Genomic DNA, 27,896 nt, shown 5'->3' on the forward strand with positions numbered 1-27,896 from the left:
CAGCCATAGATCCCAGAACAAATCTTGCTAAATCCACTCCTCACCATGAACCAATTCAAGGAGGGAGAAAAGAGAAATGCAAGCACAAAAGTTTTCATCACATGGTATTTCTCTCACTTCCCAGATACTCTGCTTCCTATCTGAGACAGTCAAGAGGCAATAGGATTTTGATGGAGAAGATGGACAGACATTATGTTGGAGAATTTGGGGTTTTATTACTCTATAGGCACAACAGATTTCTAAAATTTCAAAGTTCATGCTGGAATTAATACTTGCAAAAGCTCTACTAATTGATGCAGATGTCATGGAAGCCTGATCCAACAGTAGCTCTGCTTCTGGAGGAGCTGTGAAGGAAATAAAGTTCTTATAAATATGGTTAGTCAAGCCTCCAGTGATACATACCCCAGAGACCAGTGGGTTTGGGGATAGTTCCCCAAAGAAAGTGCTTCTTCCATTAGTAGAATTGCGAAAAGAAACACCTCTTGTTAAGTCTAGTTTTCTGTCTTGGATCAGAGATTTTACTGCAGGACACGTGCAATGAATAGACTTAACCTTGGAGCAGCCTGTAACAAAAGCGCAGCAGCGTTATGCAAGCAGAGTCTTTTCCAGTGCAAGAAAGGCAGCATGTACTATGCAATTATTCATTTGGAAGAAAACCAAACCACTAGGCCAAACTTCACTACTACTTTCATGAAGAGGATGTGGAGTTTTTGTTTAAAAGGTCGTTGGCTGTGCTTTACGGCTCATCTTAGAGTATCCGTGATCTAACAGCTCAGTATGGTGTTTCAGTGATGAAACATTCATGAAGAGTTTTTTTAACGCTAATTCTCTTTGCTATAGTTTCCGTGATCCACAAAGGCCACCCATTCAAATTGGCCAGGATTGCTTTGTTTTAAGATATAAATAAAACCAATACTCATGGGACTATGTTGCCATCTCTCCCAATCACATACATCTCATCTTAGCTTTCTGAAATGCAGGTGTCTGGTCTAAGCTACCTGTATATCTTCTTCGTATCTTCAAAGGAGAGAGGTATATCTCGATGTAGTTATTCATACTATGAATTTTACATGTTTATCTGTAGAAAAGTTTAATTTAACAAATAAATGTGTCTGTGACTTTCCATTGACAGTATTCCGGTCATCAATTACTAACCTGGGTTATCATAACTGCATTGTTGATGGCTAAAGTCAACTAATACATATCTTACCCTAAATATTGCCTTTTAAAAGCATGACATGGAATTCTGAATTCTTGTTTTCCTGGGGGTACAAGATAGATATTCTGTTTCTGCCGTCTGCCTCTAAAGACTCTTGGGCCTTTTGTTTTCAGTTCATTGCACTGAAAAACAGCTTCAGAATTAATCTATCCATGCTTGGGTCAGGGATTTGAGAGTCTACAGTGATGGGTATGGTATAACAATACAAGTAGAGCTGAAAAAAAAGTAATTGCTTTAATGTGGTGAGATGGCCTGACACTGAACTGCAGAATTTATTGGTCATTTTGACACAGCTTTCAGTGGGACCAGTATTTCCATTCCTAGATGCCCCTATTAATGGCAAACTGTCAGATCTGGGATGAAAATAAATAAACAAAAAAAGGCTACAGATAGAGGGGGACAGGGAAAGGACCTAATAGAAGGCAGTAATTTGGCTTGCAGTGTAATTACAAAGTTTATGCCATTTGAACTGGCTATTACTCGTTTGTTCCTGGAAAACGTGGGGCATGTCTCCAGTGTCAAATAAAGTAACTGACATTCACACATGGCTCCTGGTTCACTGGTAGTCAATACTGCTTGGAAATCATTTCATTCCTGAACTCTCTTCTGAAGTTTCTCTAAAACAAATCCAGGGTTGGGACAATGTAAGAGCAAGGTTCAGAGTATCTTACACATTTTCCAGTTTGTGCAGCAGTTTCTGAGCTCTGCTTCTTTGAGATTTCTTCAGCTTCTGGATACTCTGTTTAGGATCTGGGACCTCTCAGAGGAATAGGAAGGTATCTGCTGCTACCAGTTAAGGCTCAGAGTTGGCTGTCATCAATCAGCTACTGATTAGGGAGTGTCAAACAACCTTTAAGCCTGTGCTGGGGGGGGCAGGGTGGGTGGGGGAGCTATATAAGAGCCAGCCATAGAGAAGCTATAATCAATGGTACAAGGTCAAGTTGGAGGCAAGTCATTAGTGCTGTACTTCTGGGGTAGATTATGGGACCAGTGCTGTTTAATTAATGACCTTGATGATGAGATGTAGTGGACTTTTAGCAGATTTGTAGCTAGTATAAAACTGGGAGGAGTGTGACTAATATACCTTATGAAAATGCTTCCCTTCAGAAGCACCTGGACACAGGAGATATTCCCTACAGGAAACTTAATGTGCATTCTGCAGTCAAAAAAAGACCCAAACTTTAGAGTACAATGGAATGATGTTTTTCAATTTCTGATTTGAAGAGGTGTGGACTAATTACAAGGGAGCTATGAAAAAGTAGAAAGTACACTCAGATTTTACATGTAGTCAAAATTGCTATGTTGGAAAATTCTGAGCATTTCTCAAAGTGGGGGAAAGAAAGATTGAAAAATACTGCAGGAGAGGAGGATATGTTCTTTCCATCATGAGGTGTATAAAAGTCTCTTTGTTCTATGATGGAAGTTGTACAGGTGTGTTGTGAAGCATAAGTGATTCTCCAGAGTTCACATTCTCAGTTTGCAAAGAGCCCTTTATAGATCAGCTGACTGAAATAAGGCATTAGCCCTTGTGCACCCAGAGCTCCACAGTACGAATGCAAATCCAGAAGTTTCTCTAGGAAGCAGCAGTAGGAAAAGGATGGGTTTATTCTGGTGTAGGAGCACCATCGACATTCAGACTGACTTGGAACTGTGACGTACAATTATGCCAGTAGCAGCTCTCATCCTCTTTCAAGGGTGTTAAAAATTGATGCAAAAAATAAATTATATATGAGAGACAAGTGGAGTAGCCCAGGTGTTCTTGGCAAATGCTGCCATGAAAATTAAATCAAATAAAAGCCCTTTCAGGAGCATCTGAACGAGCAATCTTCTGTGCTTTCTACTGAAGCCACTTGCCCACCTTCACCACCTCACTACAGATGAGGAAAGAGACATTTTGAGGGCTCTTGAGCTTTATGAATGATCTCAGTGAATCAGCACAGAGTGATTTAGCACAGGTGTTCTGTAATTGGGCTGAACAGGAAAAATTCTGGGTTCATTCAGCAATTCTCAATGTCACCTTTCCAGTGGGGAGTTCAAATGAGAAGTCTGCCTACTGGAATGTGAACAAAACGGCTAAGTGTGGGGAATATACATAACCCCAGTATTTCCTCTCCTTTACATTTGTATAGGCTCATTTGTTAAAGGTACTTATTTTCATTCCAGTAAAAAGTGTTTAGCAGGTGAAATACTTTCAAAAGCCACAACGAGCTCTGAAAAAGTTACCACTGAAGCACTTCTGATCACCATGTACATTCTGAAAGGACACTGCCCTTTCACTTGTGCCCTGTGGCAATTCTCAGCACCTCGTCAAGCGTCATTAAACTCTCGTATGATTTAAATTCTAAGGCTAGTTTGAGAGAGAATATAAAAACCCAGGAAAAATAGAAGGGAGAGAAATACATCAAGATGTGTGAAAAGCAGATGAATGCATCCATCAGAGAGATAAATAAATTCTCATGGAGTGTTTGCTATATGGGATATTTTCGACTTTCAAAGCTGAGCAGAGATTGGGTTTTTCATGAATCCAGATTGAAAACCAAAAGCAATGTCATGAATCAAATCTGGAAACAAAATGGAACATTTACGCTCTCAACACCTGGGAGAAACCCAGAGCACTTTCTACTGAAGTTTCTGGAGCCTCTCCTAGTCCTAACATTAAAGCGTGACTGTTCTTACATATTTTCAGTAATTAGAGCATATTGTTTTTATGCCAAGAGAGACAGGGGTCTCTGAAAAACATTTCCCTTTAAGAATATTTCTCTGCTCATTTTCAGCCTCAGCTCTTTATGTCACATTGCCAAAGCTATAGAGAACTAAAGTGCACTGTTAATACATTAGTCCCTCAGTGTTTCACATGCTTGGAATAAAATTTCCCTTTGTTGAATTTTCTCCTCAAAGTAATCAAAATTCCAGGCAAACTAAGCCTCATAGCAGTGAGATGCATGCTGTTGCTTCAAAATGACAAACTGAAATAGTTAAGCCTGGTAGTTCTTTATTGCTAAGAAAAACCTTGTCCGAAGACCCTGCTGCACTGAAGAAGCAGTTTCCAGCCTACATCCAAGCTCAGGAATCCTAGATTCCTAGCCAGAAAGGTGGCTCCAGCCCTCCAAAGGAGAGGGCTACTTGCTATGATGTGTCTGGCAGAGTACCAGCCCAAGGGTATGTTCAGATACCCAGCATCCTGGCTCCAGAGGGTGCACTCTGGCCATAGTGAATTCATGCAGGCAGGTTTGGTGATTGAGTGAAATTACCCCCCAGTGTATAAATTCCCAAAGCAACATGGAGTCCCAGGGAAAGACATTGGTTTATTGTCCAGTTTTTGCTGAAGTAAATGACATTTTTACTCCTTTTGATAAGCCAACAGGCACTTTTCGCAGCTTCCTTCCAATGCCTTTTTCACATCCACAGAGTATGTGGTACACTTGTGACTAAAACTGAGATTTCTATACTATCATCTCCCAATTGGAAGTTCATAAGGAAGAAAAGCTTACTGAGATTTAGAGTAGATATTCTACCTGTTGTATTGCTTGACTGGCTGATAGGAAGGTGTGTTGTAAACAGTTAGGCTTCGATGTGGGAAAGTGCCAAACTGATTCTGGCCAAAACTATGCAATGGACTGTGATAAGAATTTTTCTTCATGGATTATCTGTGGATAATCGTGTGCAAAGTCCTGAGTTTATGCACAGATTCTATTGAGTTTATTAATATAAATATAGACTAAAACAATGTCTTACCCCACTGTGCAAGACTGTGTGAAATGCAGGCAACGCTGCTTACATGTGGGTTTATTTGCACTTACACAGGGATGAAATGAATGAATTTGTTTAGTATCCATGGAATGGTTACACAACACTGGCGTTTGTTTATGCAGAAACAGACACATTTTTTAAATTCTCCCTCACAAAGGTTTATTTTATTTTTATCTTCAGAGTAAAATGGGAGAAGAGACAAGTAAGATGTAGAGAAATGAAGCCTCTTTTCAGAACTGCCAGAAATGCATATGTATAACTTGTGAAATCCATATATTTTAACAAATGACCATATGCTTTTCTTTCATGCAATAGACAAAGAAAACATAAAACATTCTACAACTTACTTTGTGTAAGAAGTAGAGAGGATTGCAGTAAAAATGGTGGTATATGAACAACTTAAAATTCTTACACATAGCAAAGATTTGGCCTGATCACTCTGAACACACAAAAACCAGCTTTTTAAATGCTTCTTTTGTCTGCTCAATTTTATTTATCCCAGAGAAGAAAAAAAAAAAAGGAAGTGTAGCTGTAAAAAGCACTGTGAGATACAGACTCCAGAAAAGGGATTTGGGATGTTCAGAGGTAGTTAGAAAAATAGCAGAGTACCTTAACTCGCCTGTCAAGGTCAGGCTCAATATACTTTCTTTTCCATTCTCCATCAGCTGCCTGGTACAGATATCTCAGACTCTCCGGAGTCTGCACTCCTTCACTAGCTGTTTCAGTGCTGAATGCTAGGATCAGGCTTTCAAAATAAATCACTTTTGGAAATCAGATTCACTGAAGTTTTCAGGTGTTCGGTACTGAAGCTTTGGGATGAATTGCGATTGAGGTACACAAGCATTTGCATTTGGATTAACATTTCCTGCATACTCCAGCTGAGTTTGATGCATTACTCCTTCAACAATAGGAAGAGATTGCAATGAAATTCTAGAAAAGCTTTCAGAAATCATTTCCACTTATCAAATATCTATGAAAAATGCAGGAAGAAGAGTTTAAGAATAGAGATATAGAAAAAGAGGAAATTTCCTGAGGTAACTACCAGCAAGTGTGTATGCATAACTAGCAATGACTGGAGGTAGCATACAGTATGCCTAAATCCTCCTCATGTATAGGGTTAGGCCCTGAACTGATGCAAGGTCTCAAAAAACAATCTACCTTGCCTTACTTAAGCCTATAAGCCATTACATTTACACAGGTTCTCCCTACTTATTCTGAAATTTCTAACTTCAGTTGCCTACTGAAATGCAAAAGTTCTTGCCCTGGGGAGAAAGGGGAAAGTTGATATCCCTTCTCTAGGCCTCCAGAAATCTTCTTGCTCACTGTTTTTCTGAGTTCAAAGGCATCAAGCAATTAGGCCAAATTCTACAGTCCGAATGGGAACACTTTAACCTGAGATATCTCTTCGCATTACAAAACACTATGATCAATTGAGCAACGAGTTCAGTCCTGTCAGATTGAACAGAGCTGAAATCACTGGACCTTTTGTTTCTATTCCAACTATTTAGCTATTATAGAAAAGAACTTGGTAAAATGGGAGTATATTCCCACTATTTCTTATGTTTACAGCACAAGAGAAGGATCTGTACTTTAAGTGAACTCAGTGCTCTTCAGAACTATCTAAATTCCCTATTTACTTAAATACGTTAGGCATTTGTTATGGGATGGGATGAGTTGCCCATGGTGGTGTCAATCTCTTGGTTTCCATTAAAACACTGTGTTTCAACTTGACATATATATTTTAGGCAGTTAACATGAAGTGATATGAATAATATCCCATGAAACCATGACTGAATAATCCTTCTTATCATAATACACTTACACATTGGGGCTGAATGAAGATTTGCAAAAGCAAAGCTAATTCTACAACTGCCTCATTTTTAACTGTTTGAATTCACAGTCCTAACACTTTTAATGTATATATTGTTTATACACACAGTTCCTCAATTTCCCTTAGAAAACACCACGTTACAACGGCATGCTGCTGAGGAGACAAGTCTCCGCTCAAAAAGCACTTGCATAGCTCCCGCAGTAGGGCTGTGCTCAGTGTGTGAAACATCTAAGGGCAGGAAGAAGCTGGGAGTCCTAGGAACATGGTCAGGTGAGTCACAACCTGCAGAGAATGCATCTGCCAAACTCAAACAAAATCCAGTTTGGAATTTCTTCAGAGACAGAAACTCTTGGGCAGTTTTATTCCATGTTTCCTGTTTTCATTTTAAGTAGAAGCAGCAAAAGGTGTTACCTCTGGTACTGAGACTTCTCCTCTCCCTGCTCTGTGAAATTTCTGGGTTTTGATCCATTAAGTCAAAGTTCTAGAACTCAGTGAAGTGGCCACAGGGTAAATGCAATTCTTATTCTTTTAAGCATGGGGAAAATATACTTCCGACATGGATAGAGCTTGGCTGTTTACTTAAAAATTCAAAATTATTTAACCTGTGGCAGAACCTCAGCATGGAGCCTGTAGTGTTAATATTTGGCAGTTAGAAGACAAAGTTTCATGACAGAAAGCATGAAAGAAGTTTAATTCTAGACATAGTTGCCTGTGCTGTTTGATATTCAGCTTTGCTCTCAAATCATATAGCACAGAGAGGTGGCCGCTTTTCATTTGGGGTGATATGGTCTGCAGAGTGAGTCTTGCTGTCTAAAACTCTGTAGATGGCTTTGCCTTTATGTTTTTCACTTTTCCACATCACATGGAAAATAACCCATTTTTACACTGAAAAAACCACCTCTTTTCCTGAACAAATGGCAGCCACATGCTCCCATGCTTTGTTCTTTTTTCCTATTAAAAAGTCAAATAAAAATAAAAAAAGAGAAAATTAAACATAATTAAGATTGCACAAGCTGATCTAAGTAAAAATATCATCCCTTTTATTTTATCATGGCTCTTAAGGAAATACCATGAAGGCTTTTACTACTGTAACTAGAATCAGAATGAAAAATAGCCAGACTTCAGCTCCAGCAGTATCTTACCTTGCTATTAGAGAAGAGTCTGCTCCTCCTGCCAAAAAAGACATCACACCTAAGAAGATATATGAGTTCATCTGTTTTACAGGCTACTCTTCTAGGAAATTCAGCTGAGACAGCTTTGTGCAATAAATTGTTGTGCATGCAGAATTCACAGACAAATGCTGGTATGTTCAAAAACATCTGGTCTCACTGTCAGAAATACCTACCAGTTACAGTTTGCTGTTACAAGAGCTGAGGATGTTTAAGCTTTTAACACAAGGCATTGGAAAACAAGCTCTGGTTTATCTGGAGGCATGCAGAAAAGATAGAAAATAAGAATGTGCTGCTGATTCTTCCGTAGTATATGCTTTTCCATGTATGGAAAGGATCATGGCAGTGTTAGTGAATAGTCAGGGAAGGACCTAACACTGTAGGAAAGGCAATACTGACAGATAAAGCTAGTCAAAGAAACCAAACCAAAAACCCCAACACAGAGACCAGTTAGCAAAGTCATATCTATGTGGTGGAAAATAAATCTGTGCCAAGGAACTTTAAACTAGGGCAAGCCTGTCCTAATTTAAAAAGAAGAGGCTATACTGGAAGATTATCTTGGTCTTTTAGCAACTCCAATCTTGCCTGCAATTGCTGTGAAGGCTTGTCAGTTTGACAGACCTGTTAACCAGTTATTTAACTTTAGGGACCACAGTTGTAGGATTTGCTTGACAGATATACATGAATAAGCATAAATGTAGGACATCAGCTATGTGAGCTGTGCTAAGGATTGTGTTGTCTTAAGTATGTTTCTGGTGTAAAACATTGGATCCTCTCTAAGGTCTGTAAATATTCGGGGAGGATCCAGTGTCTTACATACAAATAATTTAGACATCAAGTTCCCTTGGCAACGAGAAAGTGCATAGAGTTTATATGTTCACTTTAAACCCACACAAGATGCAGCAAGGTTTGGGGCATTTTGAGGGGCTGAAAAGAAGACGACGTCTTAAGTATTCTTTTCTGCCTGCTCTGGCCCAAGATGCTAGGGATTAGATGGTGGTGAAAATGAGAGGTATACACTGATAAGCCAGGCTAGCTAACTAAGGAGAAAAGCAGCATTCAGAGCAGAATACAGCAACTGCTGCAGTGTCTACTGGGAATTTGGGCTCAAGCTAAAGTTCAAAATACTAAGCATACTTTACATTTCTGGTCTCAGCTTCCTCACTTTTTCACCTGTTTTTCTCCCTGTCAGAATAACAGGGTTGATGTCTCATCTTCTCCGTTTTCAAGAGCTGGCTCGCCTGTTTTAACTGTAATTCAGGGATTGTTTTCTTTTCCCTTGAAGTCAGTTTTATCAGGTCTTCCTGATAACAAGACAACAGCCAGCTAATTTTAATGTATCTTGAAAGAACGGTCTGGCTTTGGAGGGGGTTGACCCAAACTCTGGAAAATCTAGTGGGTGCTTTATTTTTCTTGATGATCTATGACCTGTGATGTAGACACATTGCAGGTCTTGAGCTTTTCTTTACATTTTAATTATAGGCTGTATGATTTATTCATCCATCAGCAACCTGCAGCGTGGCAACACTTAATTGAACCGCACAGTTATTATCAAGATCCTTTGACTTTGTCTATCACAGTAAAAAAAGTATCAATCAATTTATCATCATAACAATCTTCTGCAGTAGTTTGCCTTTTCAATCAGTTCTACAGGAAGGAACAAATAGTTCCACAAATGTGCATAATTTTCTGACTCTTAACATAGGCACCTTATTCCTCCAGAAGGGAAGAAAGCAAGAAGACTTAGATTTTTAAATGGCATTCAGGACCCCTGGTTGGATAATTTGTGTGTAGTTACACAAGAAATCTGTGGCAACACTGAGCCCAGCCATCATATACATAAAGCCTCACCCATTTTGTGGCTGGTTTTCATAGAATCATACAATTGATTCACATTAGAAGAGAATTTAGGAGATCTTTAGGTGAGGCTTCTGCTCAGGGCCTTGTCCCTGGGAAACCTCTTCCAAACAGTAGGTTCCCCCAAAGCTATCTCAGCACAGTGGCTACCTATGTGTCTGAAAGTGATGGTACCATGCTTCTGTGACCCTTGAGGGCACAGACACCCTTACAGAGAGTCCTCACTGCACAGCACTGAATTCACAGCAAGACTGTGCAAGGGGAATAGTGTGTAATTTTAAGGTGCTGTGTCTGGTGAGTAAATCCCATTACCCAGAAGTGTTTATTAGCTTGGGTTTGGAAGGTGTCCCTGCCCATGGCAGGGGTTGGAACTACGTGATCTGTAAGGTCCCTTCCAATCCAAATAATTCATTCTGTAATTCACTTTACCATGGGAAATGCTCAGCTGCTCTGGGCATCAACCTGTTTATGAATTGCTCAGGTGTCTATTTGTGTTTTGAAAGGGAAGACAGTAATCACCAGCTGGATACATAAGCAAAGATGGAAGGCGGAAAAGCACCCTATAATTTGCTCTGTGGTGGAGAAGAGGGTCCTGTCTAGTAAAGCCAATGACTGGACTGTGCCAGCGTCCATGTCCACTAATCTTTTATGGTGTTTTCTGAATTATTTGGACTCTTGCTTGTCACTGCGGGTGATAAACTAGCAGGGTAGACTAAATCTGGATTTTTCCAATGCAGCTCCCTCCTATCCCTCCATGGCCTCTCCATGGGTGGCTGCTCTTGTCTGCATGCCCATTTTGCAGGTGTGCCTGGAGGTGAATGCAGACTACTACTGAGTGAGTGTATAACCTTGTTTACATTATAAGTCAGTGGAGCTTGGCTGATTTGCTGTCAAATGCTGCTGGGAGCCGATGGCTCCAGTATACTGAGATGAGCCTAATATCTTAATTCAGTGGCTGAGAAAGCATCTTGACCTTTTGCTGCTACCAAATAGGTACCTGCTATATTAGAAGATTTCCTTCAGTGGTACTTTTTTCTTTTCTTGTTCTTTTTTTCCCTCTCCTGTTATTAACTCACAGTTTGAGACTCTACATCTGAATGTTTCTTTTTCTCTCTGAGGCTTTATGAATTAATTTCAGTAGATCTGGGCTAAGTCTCAGGACATATGGACTGCTTTCTGTATGAGTGGACTGGGCAAATCACTTCATGTTGTCATACGTCAGTTTCTCAATATGTGAAATGGTTCTGATGATTCTGACCCTCTTTAGGAACATTTCTAAAGTTAACAGTGAAATACACTGTTATGGATCTGAGTACTATACCTTGCCTTCAGTTCTTCAATTGATTTCAGTTTTGACTTATTTGCAGGCCATGAGAAAGCATCAGGGAACTCATAAAGTCAACGTGTAAACAGGCAATGAACTTAAGATTCTCCTAACAGCCTTTACCATGCCTGCCTGAAAATTTCTGCCAGAGAATAAAACAGTTTACATGAGGTGCAGTTGTGACCATCCTGCAGGAAAGCAAAATGTGTGTAACTGAGAATCAGCCAAAGGTTACTACTAACTGCCAATGCACTTAAGGAGATCTCAGCCGTCCTTGGGATTAGGAGCAAGTTTCTCTCAAATCAGTGTATGAGAAAACCGATGAGGAGTCCTCAATGGGTGAAATCAGTTTCCTTACCTAGGGCTTTAGTGGTGGACAACAGCCTGTGATTTCCCTTGGGTGAACTGAGTTTACTTTCGGCTGATTCCTCTCCAGCATCTAAAGATTGTTACAAGAAAGCAGGCACAGCTTGTTGTTTGCAAGGTGGTAAGACTAGACTACAAGACCCCAGTCTATACCTGTCATTACTGGTGATAAGTTCACTCTAAGAAAGAGTGACTCCTCATTCATTATTGCCATTTTACTAAAGAATAACTCTAGTGAGGTCAATGCATTGGTAAATTGATCTCCTCTGCATTCTAATCCATGTCTTTTTTTTTTATTCCAAGCTGGAATCCAAGCTACTTTGTGATTTAGAGAGTATGCCTATTGTGCCTTGCTCAAAGCAACTAAAGATTAGAATTACCCTTAATTTTCAGATACTCAAGCTTCTGAGAAAGACACTATGTTTCTCAGAAAGTGTTGTGCAGAGCTGACATGCAAATCCTCATCAAAATATTTTTCTCATGCCAAAAAAAGAGGCTTTTCAAAAGTGAAAAAAAATTTCATGCTCACATTTTAATCCTTTGAACTGTAACAAAGAATGTTGAGGTTTCCTTAATTTCATATTGCAAAATAAAGGAAAACCCCCAGCAGCTGTCAAGTTAAAGGGGCGAAATTATTTTTAAATTCTCACTTGCTTTCCTAAGAAAAGAGAAAAAGAGAAAGGAGAAAAAGGCTGCAAAAAGCAAAAAATGTCGGAAAGAAAATGTTAGTGGCTCCCTTAAAAAGAAATGAACAATTGAAAAATTAAGTGGGTGAAGGTTTTTTGCTTTTAGGAAAGGTTTAAGATATTTTTAATTAAGGATATTTTTTCCCTATGTAACTCAAATATCTGGTTTTCCATTTAATGTTCTTCACAGTGCCCCCATGTTTGCAATTCAGACTTGAACCAATAACTATATAGTGTTTTGCATGAAAGACTATAATATTTTTCATCAGCTAACTTAGAGAAGCAAAACTCTTCCATTAACTTAATTATCTCCTTTTAACTGTGTTAGCACTCAGGCTACCTCTAAAACTACCAGAAGCAATTCTGCTCATGGGAAAGGAATTTTCCTGTAAATAAAGAGAGTTTGCCAAAACTTTTCCAGCTTACTAGAAGTTCAGAAGATGAGTTTTATACCATTTGGTTTTTTTTTTTTTTGTTTGTTTGTTTTTTATTTTCTATTGTTTTTAGGTTTTGTTTTTACCTTTTCCAGATAAATAAGAAGCTTTAATTGTAACCTGGGACTGAATAGTGATAAGACACCTGCTGAGAATGCTATAAACAGTGTAAACATAGAATCATAGAACATCGCATGTGAAGGATGTATCTAAAAGCTGAGCTACATCAATAGAGAGTGCCTGCCATCTGTGACTGACTTGTTGGGAAATCTGACAGTGATGCAGATGCCTCCAGCTCCTGCTTTTAATCCTCTACAAAATGTGGAGAAGACATTGATTGTCACATTTACAAAATAAAGTATCCCACCATTATGCATGTTCGACAGGTAAAGAATACACTGGGAATAAAACCCCATGATGGTATTTGAAAGGTTAGATCCTCAGCACCTGGCACTAGGCTTCACTGAAATTACACCCACTTCTACTTGTTTATGTTTTTCTTCACTGTGCTATAGGTTTTATGGAAGAAGTCATCTCTAACCCTTCCTAATGTCGGCTTTTCTTACATGCACAGAGATTATGCACTGGTTCCTAAAAACTGTAATGCCAGATTAAGCCATTGATCTTTCTAGATACATATCATGCTTCTAGCAAAGGTGAACATGTGCTCTACAATGTAAGATTCTCTAGTAAAATATCTGAGCTACTATGGAAAAGTATACAAGATGTAGGGAAAGAACAATGTTCTTTTATTGACCACCATAAGTGACTTGTTTACATCAGAAAATCTGAGGTTTTGTTACTTATTTGTTATATATGTCACTTATTTAATACCGTTATTAAGCACTGACTTATCTAACATCCTTAAAAGAGCTGGACGCAGCACTGACTTAATGTTCTCCTGTGGCAGCAAACTCCAAAAGAAGGCTGCAGGCTGCCTATACTGCGTACTCTCTCCGTTTCTTCTGCATGGGCTGCCCTCTCATTTAATCTTCCATCCTATTGTCTTTGTGCTATGTAAAGCAGTTAAGAGGAGAAACTGTTTAGTCCCTATGACCTTCATTGTCTGAATATCTTCCCTTCATTTGGCCTCCTCCTCTCCAGGCAAATACATCTAAGCCTCTCTGGTTTTACTAATCTCATCCCAAATATTTTTACTATTTTTATTTCCCACACAGCTCCTTATGATCTTTACTGTTTGATTTCTAGGAGTTAAGGCCCTGAGGGATCAAATGAGTAATCTCACCTGCGCAGACATCCTTGAAAATATTCTTTAACCACTTTCCTATCAGCTGTCAACTGCAATGCAGTTTTTCAGAGGTTTTGTGTCCATCAGAAGATCCCAGCAAGTCTTCAGCAGACCTTGCTCTGATTATAGCTGTGAGATGCTGATTGTCCAATGCCTCCAAATGGTGGGTGCACCCTGGGAGTATAGAAACCTTACTTTTCACCCAGAAAGTCAGATATGTATTACTTAGAAAGAAATGTCTCCACAGAAGCCTCTCCATCTCTAATTTCTATCCTCTTAAATCTGAGGCAACTATTTCAACTGACAGCTCAGCTTCAGCTGACAGTTTAGGTTATTTGCAAAGAAGGATTTTGATACTGTTCCCATCAGATGTGGTTCCCATCTTGTTCTTTACAACCCCTAGACTCAGCAGCCAAAATGGGCAAACATGAAGGAAAAGAGTGGGAGAATAGCAGGAGCTATGGAAAAACATAGATGAGTGTTATGCATGAACCCAAACACAGATGAACTCAGACAAGTGAGTCTTGGGTAATAAAGTGTAGAAAAGATTGATGAGAAATATCTTCGTTAGGACTTACCATTCTAGAGGCCCTTGCTTTTGCCAGCTTATTGAAGACATCCTAATCTCACAATATCTACTTTAAACGTTCTGGATCTTGATTTCAAGAAAACTGCAAATATTACTCAGCTGGGATGTTGCTACCCGTCAAGTCTTACTTATTCCACTGGAAGAAATGGGTACCTGATTGTCAAAACCTTAGGGGAGAAAACCAGACCAGGTCTTGCCTGAGAGAAAACCAAGATATTGTCTGGTCTTCTCCCCTGAAATCAAACCAGGCGCTTCCCCTGCATGGTAAAGGAGATCTGTTTCATTTTGCTGAATGGTTTTCACTGCTGTTAGGTATCATCATGTCCTCTCAGAAAGCTTATGACCATCTTGCTGTGCTTACCCTGCTGCTGCCAGTAATTCTGCTATTACCCGGGCATACGGTGAACCAGATAATCCAAAGAGTGTTGCTGCATGGTGAACTCTGGGCTTCTCCAAGAGAAAACTTTTGGCAGCATTCACACTGTAAGAACTGGTTCTGTTGCACAGAAGGATTTGTTTGAAAGGTGGCATTTCTTTTTCTTTTACAAGCCAGGGGAGGCTAATTCATCTTGGCTCACTGCAGCCTTCTGCACCGTCTGTGGTGCCTGCATATTAAACACTTGGTTTTATATCTCCTTCTTCCTTTTCAGAGTTTACTTCTGCTTCAGCTTGGGAAGATTTTCTATTCCTTTTTTCATCCTCGTGCACTAGTAAGGCCATCCAACCTAGCCAGAGGAGGGGTCATTGAGATTTAAATCTGGCTTCCAGGTTTCCAAGGTCAAGCCAAACTTGAATGAATTAAGGATAAATGTGGATACATTATTATTACTCAGTCATCTGCTCTGAGTGCTAAATCAGCATGAGGTAATGGACATGTAATGACACCCAAGTCAGCTAGGTCTCTAGGACGGCTTCATCTAGACTGTTCTTCCTTATAGTGAGACTCCCAATGAAGACTACAAGGGCTTTTCAACATAAAAATGTAGTTCAGTTACAGAATATTTACTTAATCTTTCACACAGACAAAACTAAAATGATTAGGTAAGATGAATAAATTTAAAATTAGGGTAAAACCAGCTACTTCTTTACCCACTTGTTACTTGCTTCCAAACCGAGTTTTAAGCACTTAATTGAGTTTGTGAGTTGCAGTAAATATTGCATAGTCTTCTCTGGTCTCCAGGAAGTTTTCTTTTTGTCCCCATGGAGGCTAGGTTGTGTCTGCTTCTCTCTCTTCTCAGACGCTCCTCCCTCTTGAGCAGGTGGTTCACTAGACGTTGCTGCATGCATCTGTCTCTGTTCATCCCTGCCATACCTTGCAGTAGGAAAATTCTCTTTTCTCAGGCATGTTCAGGTCTTCCCAATGAAAGGGACCCTTTCTTTCCAGACAAGTTACCTGATCTTATTATGTTTACAAAATGACAGGATTCATAAACAGGTAAAATAGATACCATCTATATGTGGTGGATTGACCTTGGCTGACCATCAGGTGCTTACCCAGCTACTCTTTCACTCTCCTTCCTCAGCTGGGAAAAAAATAAGGTTAAAAGCTGATGAGTTGAGATAAAGGGGAGGATTTACCCATTTATGAGCACAGGCAAAACATACTCTACATGGGGAAATTAATTTCTTGCCTATTAATAACAGAGTAGGATAATGAGAAACAAACCCAAAACTTAAGACGCCTTCCCTCAACCCCTTTCTTCCCAGGCTTAACTTTGCTCCTGACTCTTCTACATGCTCCTCCTCACTTACATTTTCTCTAAATATCTATCAGTCATCCCTGGAATTTGACCAGGAATGTTCTTCTTAACTTTGTAATTCATGTTGCACACTGAAAAGGTGACTTTGTAAGCTCCATCTTTTTTATTCTGTCATAATTGCAGTTTTGTGCTGTTACTGGTCATAAAGGCAGCACAAGGTGTTTGCAGATACCTGCAGTGGTTAACTATCAGTAGAATTTTTTTGAAAATCCTGAAAATGCTGGAAGCTCAGCTTTAAGCACGACATGTGCCTCATTTCTTCAAAAGAAATATTAAATGGAGTGGATTTAAAGCTTCAGCTTGCAGAAACAAATAAAAAATTACTTGACTTATACCATTGTCAAATACAAAATCTACTGAAGCCAATGCCTATGCAGGGAAAAATTTTCTAGCTAAATGCACTCCAAGCCAAGAACTTGTAGCAGGGCTCAGAGCTTCTTACAGAAATCTGGGGAGTTTACTATAGCTCTTAAAAAGTTGTAGCGGTTCATTCTCTAGGTCTTTCCTTGGGTCACTTCTCCCCTAAATCTTGAAACTGACAAAACTACTAACACTTTATCCATCTGCCTTCAGCAATTTTGTGAGCTGTTGTGTACGAATGAGTAACAAATCAGACAAGAACAATTTTCCTTAGAGCTACAGAAATTTCTCAGCATGCTTATTTATACTCCATTAACTAAGCATTAAAGCAAAAATTGCCAATTCATGATGCTTTCAGAAAAGTAGCCTTAAACACTTGCACACAGCATCTCTAGAAACTGGGAAGGTCTTGGTAAGGACGTGCTTGCTAGATAGGGTTGTGTGCAAGTAGAATGCTCTGCATTATAAAATAATAGACAATCCAATTCCAGCACCTTCAGATGGCTTTTAGAATGCAAATTTCAACTGTCAAGTCTTAATTAAAAGCTACCAGTCAGCACAATTTTAAAAGTGGAAGAAAACTAAGTGGTAGGTTGTTGCGGAAAACGTGCTAGTTGCATGCTAAAACAAGTAGGTGAGGTGACAGGTATATAATTATCATCACATCAGGTGAAGGACAAGAAACAGTCTATGGTTCCTGAAGAGCTGGGGCTTCAGCAGTCTTCAGTGTGGCATGGGCTTCTCAGACAGAGCTAATTTGCCATTCCATTCATTTCAGAGGAGAGTATCCTTCTATGCCAAAACCTCTGTGAGCCTTCAAAACTGGTGATGTGCTGGGTGAGGTTCACTCATGAAGAGGTTAGTGTGAACACAAATGCTTGTGTTTCATGCATCAGTTAGGCATGAGTTTGAAGCACAATCTTGTGTTTGAATGTTTCTGTTCAGTGGCATATGACAGCTGTGCTCTAACCCCTCATTCAATAGAGAACCAGCAAAGCAACGAATCAAAGGCCCACTGCAGTTGATTACTTGGAGACAAGAATCTTCAGCATCTTCTGCAAGTTTTAAGTCAGCAAAATAGATCTCTGCTAAAAATGATCTTGGTATGCCTGACAGTGGCAGGGGGTTGGAACTAGCCGACTTTAAGGTCCTTTCCAACCCAAAACATTCTATGATTTTTTGCTACCTAAGAAGAAACCACTCAGAAATACCATTCGGTGCTCCTTAAGACTATGATATTAATGTTACAAGTCTTCACAACACCATCCTCTTCCCCATAGCTACAACAGAGGGTGACTTTCTGCACAGATTTGTTCTGGTTAAACATACTAGTGTGAGGCCACAGGAGTGCTCTGTTTGCCCAGGTTTTACAGGTCAGATCCTCTGACCTTCACCCACTGCTGCAGTTGGTGTATAAGTGCACTGGAGGATAACAACAGCCTTGTGTCCTACAAACCAAATCCACATGTTTGCAGTCTGCTTTCCCCTGCATGTCTGTATACCATGTGCTTGGATGGAACCCATAGTGTCAGAATGGCTACAGAAAGTAAAAAAAAAAAAAAAAGGCAAAAAAAAAAAAAAAAGAGGTGTAACTGTTAGTTTTTTTGTAAATAATTTAAGAAAATTGTGACAATTCAGACTTCAAATTTTCTGATTTTGACATCTTGAGGTTGAGCATGAAAAAAAAGGTAATCTTTTTTATATTTAACCTGAGAATTTGGCTAAACAGACTTAACAGTCAAAGCTCAGTTTTAGAAACGGCATCATGCTAAATGGACTTTCTGCCTCTCTCCCCAGTTAGAAAACGTTAGCCTTTAAATCCCTGCAGGTTTGGAATATCCAGTCTTCTGGATAATATATAATCAGTACTGAAAAGGAATAATGTATTAGCTACTCAGACGTCTGTCAGAAAAAATCTCTCTTTAGCAATTTTTCACATGTATGTAGTCTGTGCTTGACACATTTGACTTGACTGATTACTCATAAACAAAAATAGCATTATTGTGCTTAATTAGTGTAAGGGCCTTGGGGGCCCTGCTATGGTTTATGACTCTGCCTGTCCCTGGGGCCTTTCCCCTCCTGCCCATTGCCCAGGACCCCATGTCAGCCCCATAGGGCCATCAGTCCCTGCCCCATGATACCACAGGACACTGATCTCAAGCTCCTTGGAGCACTGCCCTGCCTGGCCATGGGACCTGCCAATACATGAGGAAATGTCCCTGTCCCCATATCTTTGCCAGCCATCTCAGGGCTGTGTCTGACCCTGATTCCTCTCTCTGAACCTGATCTTAAGCCTCCATTTCCCTCCTTCCCAGCACTGCACAGCCTCTGGCATCCATCAGAGCTCATCTGAGCCCAATTCCTTCTCCCCTTGCCCCACCTAGTCTCTTGGACCCCTTGGTGGTTCTAGAACCTTCTCCACTGTCGTTATCACAACAGTCCCAGCCTTCATCCCTTAGGGAGAAGCTGGATCCTGCTGCTCCCTGACAGCAGCACAAATGTTCCAATAGTTAATTAAATCAAATTCAGTTTTCTATATGTTCAGGTTGTATTGGTGGTGAAAAAAGAGAGGGGAATAAAAAGAGGTTAATGTAATTCCTGTCTCCTCATGTTTGTTGCTTTTACTTACTTGTAGATCCTATGGACGTTTGTAAAGACTGTGCATTGCCTTGGGAAAGATAATTCAACTTGAAATAAAACTGATTGGATTGAACTAATATTGTCTCTTCTTTAGAATAATGTGGAACGGTTGATACACTGGAGGGAAGGGATGCCATCCAGAGGGACCTTGACACGCTTGTGAGGTGGGCTGATGCCAACCTTATGAAGTTCAACCATGACAAGTGCAAGGTCCTACACCTGGGTCGGAGAAATCCCAGGCACAGCTATAGGTTGGGCAAAGAAGAGATTCAGAGAGGCCCTGCAGAGAAGGACTTGGGGGTGTTGGTCGATAAGAAAATGAACATGAGCCGGCTTCAGTGTGTGCTTGCAGCCCAGAAAGCCAACCGTATCCTGGGCTGCATCAAAAGGAGTGTGACCAGCAGGTCGAAGGAGGTGATCCTGCCCCTCTACTCTGCTCTTGTGAGACCTCACCTGGAGTATTGTGTGCAGTTCTGGTGTCCTCAACATAAAAAGGACATGGAACTGTTGGAACAAGTCCAGAGGAGGCCACGAGGATGAACAGGGGACTGGAGCACCTCCCGTATGAAGACAGGCTGAGGAAGTTGGGGCTGTTCAGCCTGGAGAAGAGAAGGCTGCGTGGAGACCTCATAGCAGCCTTCCAGTATCTGAAGGGGGCCTATAGGGATGCTGGGGAGGGACTCTTTGTCAGGGACTGTAGTGACAGGACAAGGGGTAACGGGTTAAAACTTAAACAGGGGAAGTTTAGATTGGCTATAAGGAGGAAATTCTTTCCTGTTAGGGTGGTGAGGCACTGGAATGGGTTGCCCGGGGGGTTGTGAGTGCTCCATCTCTGGTGGTGTTCAAGGCCAGGTTGGATGAAGCCTGGTGTGGGATGGTTTAGTGTGAGGTGTCCCTGCCTATGGCAGGGGGGTTGGAACTAGTTGATCTTGAGGTCCTTCCAAGCCCTAGCTATTCTATGATTCTGTAATGTTGGGACATTTATGGTGACTGATCTCTTCTTGACTCTATAAACATGAGTGCAATGATTTCAGAACTCTTATAAATCAAAATAAATGATATTCTACAAAAGGTTGTATGCAAATACTATCCTACAGGGTGGTAAGTAGCACTGAATTCCCACTTGTCAGAAAGGTAAATAAAATCAATGAGCTTTTAACAGATACATTATTTCATTATGTGACAGTTGAAGCACAGTGTGAAATATAAACAGAAATCAGACATGGCACCTGCCAGTGCTTGTTGAGCTGTGTGTTCTTTTCAAGCTCATGATTTAAAAATCTCGAGAACTGGAATAATAGTCCTTCAATTCTAAAGTATTTTTTCCTCTGAAAATTCCCTGAGACACTAAGATCTGCATTCACCAGCATGTAGATTGTTTTTGATTGCTCAGATCCTCCATGCTGGGTCTCGGTTTCCTGAGGTTTCAGTTGCTGTGTTGTAAAGGCATTGGAAAGGCTTCCCTGAACATCGTGGCACCTCGTTCTTTATTTCCATATGATGTCTTAAACTGTGCTGTTCCCTGATGGCTACAAAAACCTGATGGGTCACTGCCTATCTCAGACAAATCATTTTCATTTTGTTCAGATTTTGTTGATGAGTCTGGTGGCATTCACATGATATGACATGCTGGTAAATCAGACCCAAATTTCAATTGATACCTACAAATGTTCTTTTCCACTGTCTATAACTGGAATAAAGGCAACTAGCGTAGATTGACTCCTGTTGTAGACCTCTGAATTTAGATGAGGTGAATTGAACACTTCATTTTCTTCTACTCTATGTCTTTATTCTCTGCTCTTCCAGCACCAATGCCAGTATCTTTCAGCTCAGCAGACATACAATCATAGAACATCTCAAGCTGGAAGAGACCCATAAGGATCATCAAGTCTAACTCCATGCTCCTTGCAGGACAACCTAAAACTAAACCTCTTCTATGGACATAAAAGGGACTTGGTAGGAACAGACTTTTAATGGCACCCTGCATAACTGAAAAAGGGAAAAAAGGAGCAGGGTCTCTTTCTTCCACATTCTGACTTTCAATATTCTGTATCTTTTGGTTGTTGCTGTTACTTTAGTATTGGAATAAACTGGAATTTAGTCATCCATCATTCCTTCTGCTGATACTGCCCTTCCAATCATTCATGGTTTGTTGCTCAAAAAACTCTGTGAAAGTATAATTTAGCTTCCATCATTTCAGCAGGCAAAAAGAATGAATACCTTAATGTTAGGTCCTACATACACTTAGCTCACACTTCAGCTTTCTCTCTTTTTTCTTTTTCCCTATAAAGGTTGGAGAACATCTTCAAATTAATCAGTTTTCCTAAACTCCCAAACTTCCAGTGAGAGACTTAGAAAAGCTACAACAAACTCTAGATGTCACAAGAAAACAGGACTGTTTTTACATATTGCGATAACATTTTGCGCTGCATTTTCTGAAAGTGTCTGTCAGTGGTGGGCAGCACTGACACAAATTGCTCATTCACCTAGATAAAGTGACAGCAAGGATTACTAAATTGGGACTACTAGGGAAGGTAGTCACAGTATAGTCCTATGTCCTCAGATGCTGGTAAAAGCAGATTTTTTAGATCAATGTCAAGTTCTGTAGTAGCCTGTGTTGAACAAATGCATAAGAAGAAGAAATAACTTATACCAAATATGATTAAATAACTTTTTTTTCCTTTATTGAACTGTTAGTGAAAAGTGAATTGCAAGTTTCTGAGTCAGAAGGAAAATGTCGCTCGAAGGATTTTTTTGACTAATATCTGAATGATGGAGGTCTGTAGTGCTCCACCTTGAGGAAAGCAGTATCACTGAGGAAATGGCATGCAACAGGAGGGGCTGCAATTGGCAAAGGGATGTCTGTAATTCATCTCCTTGTCAGTTTGAAAGACGAGGATTCTTGTGAGTGGCCTTGTAATACAAGCAGTCACTTACTCCAAGAGAAAGAAATTGCCTGCACTAACCATGACTGGTGTTCTCCTGGACAGGCTTTTCACCACTTGAAAGCCTGAAACAGTCTTTATATTAGCAAATTACTTGACAAAGAGGTGACAAGAGGCTATGTCATTTCTAGTAAATAAAATATACCTAAGACTGCTTTTAGATACTGATGTGGAGCAGCCCATATCTGTACCATGTATGCTGCTCTTCTCCGAGATAGGGTGGCCACATATAACTGTCCACCTGAATCCTGTCCAGAAACTGGTTTTGATGAACTCAGTTGACATGGAATAAAATCATCTTAGCTCTGTAAGATGAGTTCTTGAGTCTCGGAATGTCTCCTAATATAATTTCTTTAATTAAAATAGCTGTAACTGCAATATATTTTTACAGATAATGTATGTCAACAGTTTCTGAAGAGAAGTTGTTTGTTTCTAATTCTTGCCTTAGAACATTAACATTTTGGAAAGAGGGACCTTCTCCTGTCTGTGTTTGTGAAGATGCTACTATGTGAGGTCCTGCTCAGTTATGGTGACCCCTGGGAGCTACCAAATTCTATCGATAATAATCCAAGAAGTATCTCTGGTAGAAGTGGCACTGCAGATTTCCTGAAACAATCTTACTCACCTGCTAACCTTCTTATGAGAAAGAAACTTAGAGGTTCAGATTTGTCCTTGGGAAGTTTATTTGCATCTGCAAGGAATGAAAGAAGAAAAAAAAGCAAAAGAGGATTAGCTTTAATGACCAGTTTGTCGTTATTTCCAGCCCTCTGCAAGAACAAATTAGGATCTGTAGTTTTACTGTTTCCCTCCCATGGAGAAGAGAAATATTTAGTTCTATAAATATTTGATCGGGGCTCAGCCACCTGGAAAAGCTTGCAGAGGAGGAAATAAACTCCAAGAGGCCAAATCTTCTCTTGGTATCTGGTTCACCCCATTGAACCCAGAAATATTGGGAAGATTTCCCAGGCAAGCTCAAAGAACATTAGTACCAGCTGGCGTGGTACGTGCTCCCACACTGCATGACATAGTTCTATTGAAAAGCCTGCACCTGCTTCCATGCACAGCCAGGTTTGTGGGTGAGATTCATCTCACTGCAGGTTAGGTGTCTATATATTTCACCTTTGCATCAGTGACAAGTCGTCTCAGTTTCCATTTACATCCATGGAGTGTAATGGGACTTTTAGAATATGATTGATATGATTTGTTTCAAATATCTACTCAGAATGAGACTAATTTAATTATAGAAATACCTTTTTCTCTGTGTCATGGCTTAAACCGATCCACACAGGTCATCCACTCACACCCCCCCCCCCCAACCCTCCCCGCTCCCGGAGGGATGGGGAAGAGAATCAAGAGAATGTAACTCCCACGGGTTGAGATAAGAACAGCCCAGTAACTAAGGTATAACACAAATCACTGCTGCTACCGCCAATGATAATATTGATAAGAGAAAATAACAAGAGAATACGATACCACCACCGAACGAGTTCAATCTCCCCCGAAGAGAGAGTGTGCCCTTCCGGGTAACTCCCAGTTACCTCCCTGGGCATGACGTGCTGTGGTATGGAATACCTCTTTGGCTAGCTTGGGTCAGGTGTCCTGTCTCTGCTTCCTCCTGGCCTCCCCTCATCCCCGGCAGAGCATGAGACTCACAAAGTCCTTGGCCTGAATAAACATTACTTAGCAACAATTAAAACCAATCAGTGTTCTCAGCTCTCTGCCCAGGCTGGAAGTCAAAACACAGAGTTTGCACCACTACTAAGAAGGAGCAAAATGGCTCCTGGTAAACCCAGGACACTGGTTTTTTTGCAAAGAAAGCCTGAAGTTATTAGTTCATATGTGGACATCTCTCCTTCATCTGTAGGATGACATCCTTTTCCCTAGGAAATATTTTAGATGCTCCCATTAAGCTACACCTGTGGTGACCTTGCTGAGATTTTAATTGAATTACTATTTAGGACTGGGTAGCAGGTTATTTTTATGGTTGCCTGTATGAAAATCTATTGCTTGAGAATTCAAGAAAAAGCAAGACTGTGATATTACTTTTCTAAGATAGTAACTGTAGGGAGAAATTAGAATCATATTAATGTATTGCATCAATCCTATGGCCATGACCCTTGGGCAGAAGATTGCACAAGAAAAACAAATGTTTATTTCTCTGTAAAGGATATTCATGTCTGGTATTCCTGCAGGATGAAGTTTCTTGATAGGAGTTGGGACAAAGGCCTTGCTATCTCAAAGCAGATATGCATCCTGAGAAAGCATTTCCTAAGCAATGAGTTCAGCTCCTCACAGGTACCTGTTGCTGAGATGACTTAAAGCCACAAAGAAACCGTGTCATGTTATTTAGAGCAGGGCTGGCTGTAAATGTTTCTGGGTTGCATAATTTACTTAGATCATTCTGCAGTCATAGTTGAATGCATTATTCACTGGGTTTCCCCTTCTTCCCATCATTCATGCAGTTCAGAAAGTGAGTAATTTGCAGTTATATAGTACAGTGTGAGTTTTTGTCAACACATTTCAAAGAATATTTCATGTAAAATCATTGTATGGTATTTGCTCAGGTTTAATAAACAGACCAGGAAAGAAGGATGAAGGGCACCTGGTGGAAAAGAAAGAAAAGCCCTGCTTCATTACCTGTACCAAGATTCTTGTCATGACAATGTCAGCATTTAGCCAGGAGACAGAGTACCCACTAGTGCAATGTGATTATTGTTCTATCTGTAGGGTTATTAAGAAAAGGAAGTTTATTGAAATCTGATCAGTTTTGGACTTTCATATTTAAGCGGATGTTCAGGTTTAGCTGCAGCAGAGCTCATAGTCCCTGGTGAAACTTGAGGTGACTCATCTTAACCTTTTGCTTTAGCAAGTGTGGTTGTTGTGTCCTTAGTGTGTGAAACATACGTACGGGCTTCATGAGGAAAGAGATTTTAAAGCCTCTGAGGTTTTACAGTGGACTTTGGCTTAGGTCCTAAAGTAAGCAAGCATGAGGTAGGACTAGAGGAGCATCTGTTGTGTGCAGCTCAATACTACAGTGGGAAGAGGTGGGCGGAGGACAGAGGCATCTTCCTGAAAGGCATCACCACTGTTTTTCCTCCTTTGTGTGCTGCTGGGGGAGCAGTTTAACAAGCAAAACATGCAGGCAAACAGTGCAGCAGATGGTGCAACCTACTATTGAGGAAACATTTCAAAGGGTAACAAAATATGGTTGAAACCAGCTTACAGTTTACACACTGAATGCAAAACCGAACATGCTGTTTTCAGCAGGCTGTAGCTGTTTTCATTTGTTGATGCCAAGTGCTTTGGGGAGCCTCAGCTCCAAAGCGGTTAGTGCAGCAGCAGGAATCCCTGTGATGTACAGACTTGACTCAGCTGGGTAGGTAGGGTAAGACTTAGTTCTCACCTGCAAATCGGCTTCAGTACAAGCAGGAGGATCCTTCAGGGATACTGCCAGTGCTGTTTCCTAAGGTTTGTTCCCTTTATCCTTTTTTTTCTGTCTGTGTGCTACTAATAACTTCTAAGCCCAGGAGATTTTGATTGATACACATAAATGGTAAGGAAGATTTCATAAAAGCAAAACAGCAACAAAAAAAGAATCCAAGAGAAGATGTAGTTTTCCAAGAAATCACACTGTATTTCAATAAAGAGAAAGGTTAGAAAAAATATTAAAGACCTTTGGATAAATTATGAAGTCTTTATTCACTCTGAACATTTTATATGGATAAAGGAGAGGCAAGTACAGACCATTAAACATGCATATAGAACATCAGGAGCAGGTAGGAAAGAAATCAGAATGGACAATATAGAATGAACTATAGGTAGCAAGAGAAACTGGAGGTAAAATCATTATTTGAGTGGATTAGTAGCAATAGAAGGACCAAAGGAAAGTGCTAGACATTTATTTAGTCAAAGGAGTAGCTATTACTAAATGGTGTAAAGAAAACTTTAAAAAAGTGAAGGATGGTTTTTTTTTTCTTTTCACTGTTCATCATAAAGTTTGCTTATGACAAGCGGCAAAGTCATTGTTAACAACAACGAATAACTCAACCAAGAACAGGAGCAGATAGTATTTGACAGTATTTTGGTATACTGCAGGTTTTTCAGCTTGTCTAGGCCTTCTGATCTTAATATAGGCTGAACCAGTCTCAGAAACATTAGTAGTTGTCTTTGACAACTTGTGGAGGACATATAAGATACTGCTGCACAGGAAAGGAGCAATCTTACATGTACCTATGTAAAGGGAGGAAGAAATGAAATGTAAATCTATAAACAAGTCAATGTCAGGTCAAATCCTAGAGAGAATCTAAAACAAACAGTCAGAAGTGACTTGCAAGCACTTGGATGATAACAAAGAGCAGCAAAGATGAATTTGCCAAAGAGAAGATATCTTGTCAGATCAATGTAATTTTCTTTTATGAAAGTATAACAATTGATGTAGACAAAGAAGAAGCAATAATCATATTCTGTTTTCACTAAGGTTTTTGACATTGCCTTGCATTGCAATCTTGTAAAGCAAACTGGGGAGCCTTATCAAAAGTAAAATTGCTACTGGAGAGGAGAGCAGAGTGGTACATAACCAGGTAAAGTTATCACTTGTTTCCTTTCAAACTGCAAGAGTAGTTCTCTTCACTCTGATTTGTTAATGATGAAAATTACATAATCAAATCAAGGCTATGCTTATTAAATGTGTAGATGACATCCAGTTTATAGGCACTTTGTAAGTATGCTAGAGAACAAGACTAAAATTCAAGGTGATCTTAATAAATTGGACAAACTTTATGAAAGAAACCACAGCACAGGCAGATGTATTCCACCATTTCTTAAAAGAATTTTGACCTAAAGTAAATATTAACAATAAAAGTTAGCTCTTTAAAATTGTCTAGAGGCAGAAAACTTTGGGAGAGAGAGATGCAATGATAAATGTGGATCAGGTCAAATTAGAAAAATGGAAATACCAAAAGGTATTGGGAGCAAAAAGGATGAAAACTCTGAAATCATCAAGAAATGTGTCCTGGTTTCACCTGGGATAGAGTAACTTTCCTCCTAGTAGCTGGTGCAGGGATGTGCTTTGGCTTTAGTCTGACAACAAAGTTGATAACACACTGATGTTTTAGTTGTTGCTAAGTAATGCTTACTCTGATCAAAGACTTTTTAGTCTCTCATGCTGCGTCAGTGAAGAGGGGGTACAAGGAGCCAGCAGGGAGCAGAGGCAGGACACCTGACCCAAACTAGCTAAAGGGGTATTCTGTAGCATAGCACGTCATGCCCTGGGGGGAATTACCCAGAAGGCTCAGATCGCTGCTCGGGTCAGGCTGGGTATCGGTTGGCAGGTGGTGAGCAATTGTATTGTGCTTCACTTGTGTTTATTTGTTTTCTTTTCTCCTTTTATTTTTATATTCTCTCCCCTTGTTATTTCCCTTATCATTATTATTATTTGTATGGTATTGTAGTTTATTTATTAAACTGTTTTTATCTTAACCCATGGAGTTTACAGTCTTTCAATTCTCCTCCCTATCTTGCCCGGAGTAAAAGGAGAGAGTGAGCAAAGGGCTGCATGGTGCTGAGTTACCAGCTGGGGTCAAACCATGACAAAATGCTAGTTATAAATAAACACTAGCAAACATATTAACAGTGTATTTTCAAAAGGAAATGTGTTCTGAAATCCATCAAACATAGATCTGCGTGTCAGCAGTCCTGTTTTAAAGCAATGGATTAAA

General features: G+C 40.0%; 1 long non-coding RNA gene across 1 annotated transcript; it reads right to left on the reverse strand.

The window, feature by feature from the left end:
• Positions 1-259: 259 nt before the first annotated feature.
• Positions 260-23,670, reverse strand: LOC136012834 (uncharacterized). The gene is made up of 3 exons (XR_010611987.1): positions 23,653-23,670; positions 22,805-22,870; positions 260-344 (listed from the first exon to the last, which is right to left on the reverse strand). It is a non-coding gene; the product is annotated as an uncharacterized LOC136012834 (long non-coding RNA).
• Positions 23,671-27,896: the final 4,226 nt, after the last annotated feature.

The sequence above is a fragment of the Lathamus discolor genome, chromosome 4 (assembly GCF_037157495.1).
Source record: "Lathamus discolor isolate bLatDis1 chromosome 4, bLatDis1.hap1, whole genome shotgun sequence".
NCBI lineage: Eukaryota > Metazoa > Chordata > Aves > Psittaciformes > Psittacidae > Lathamus > Lathamus discolor.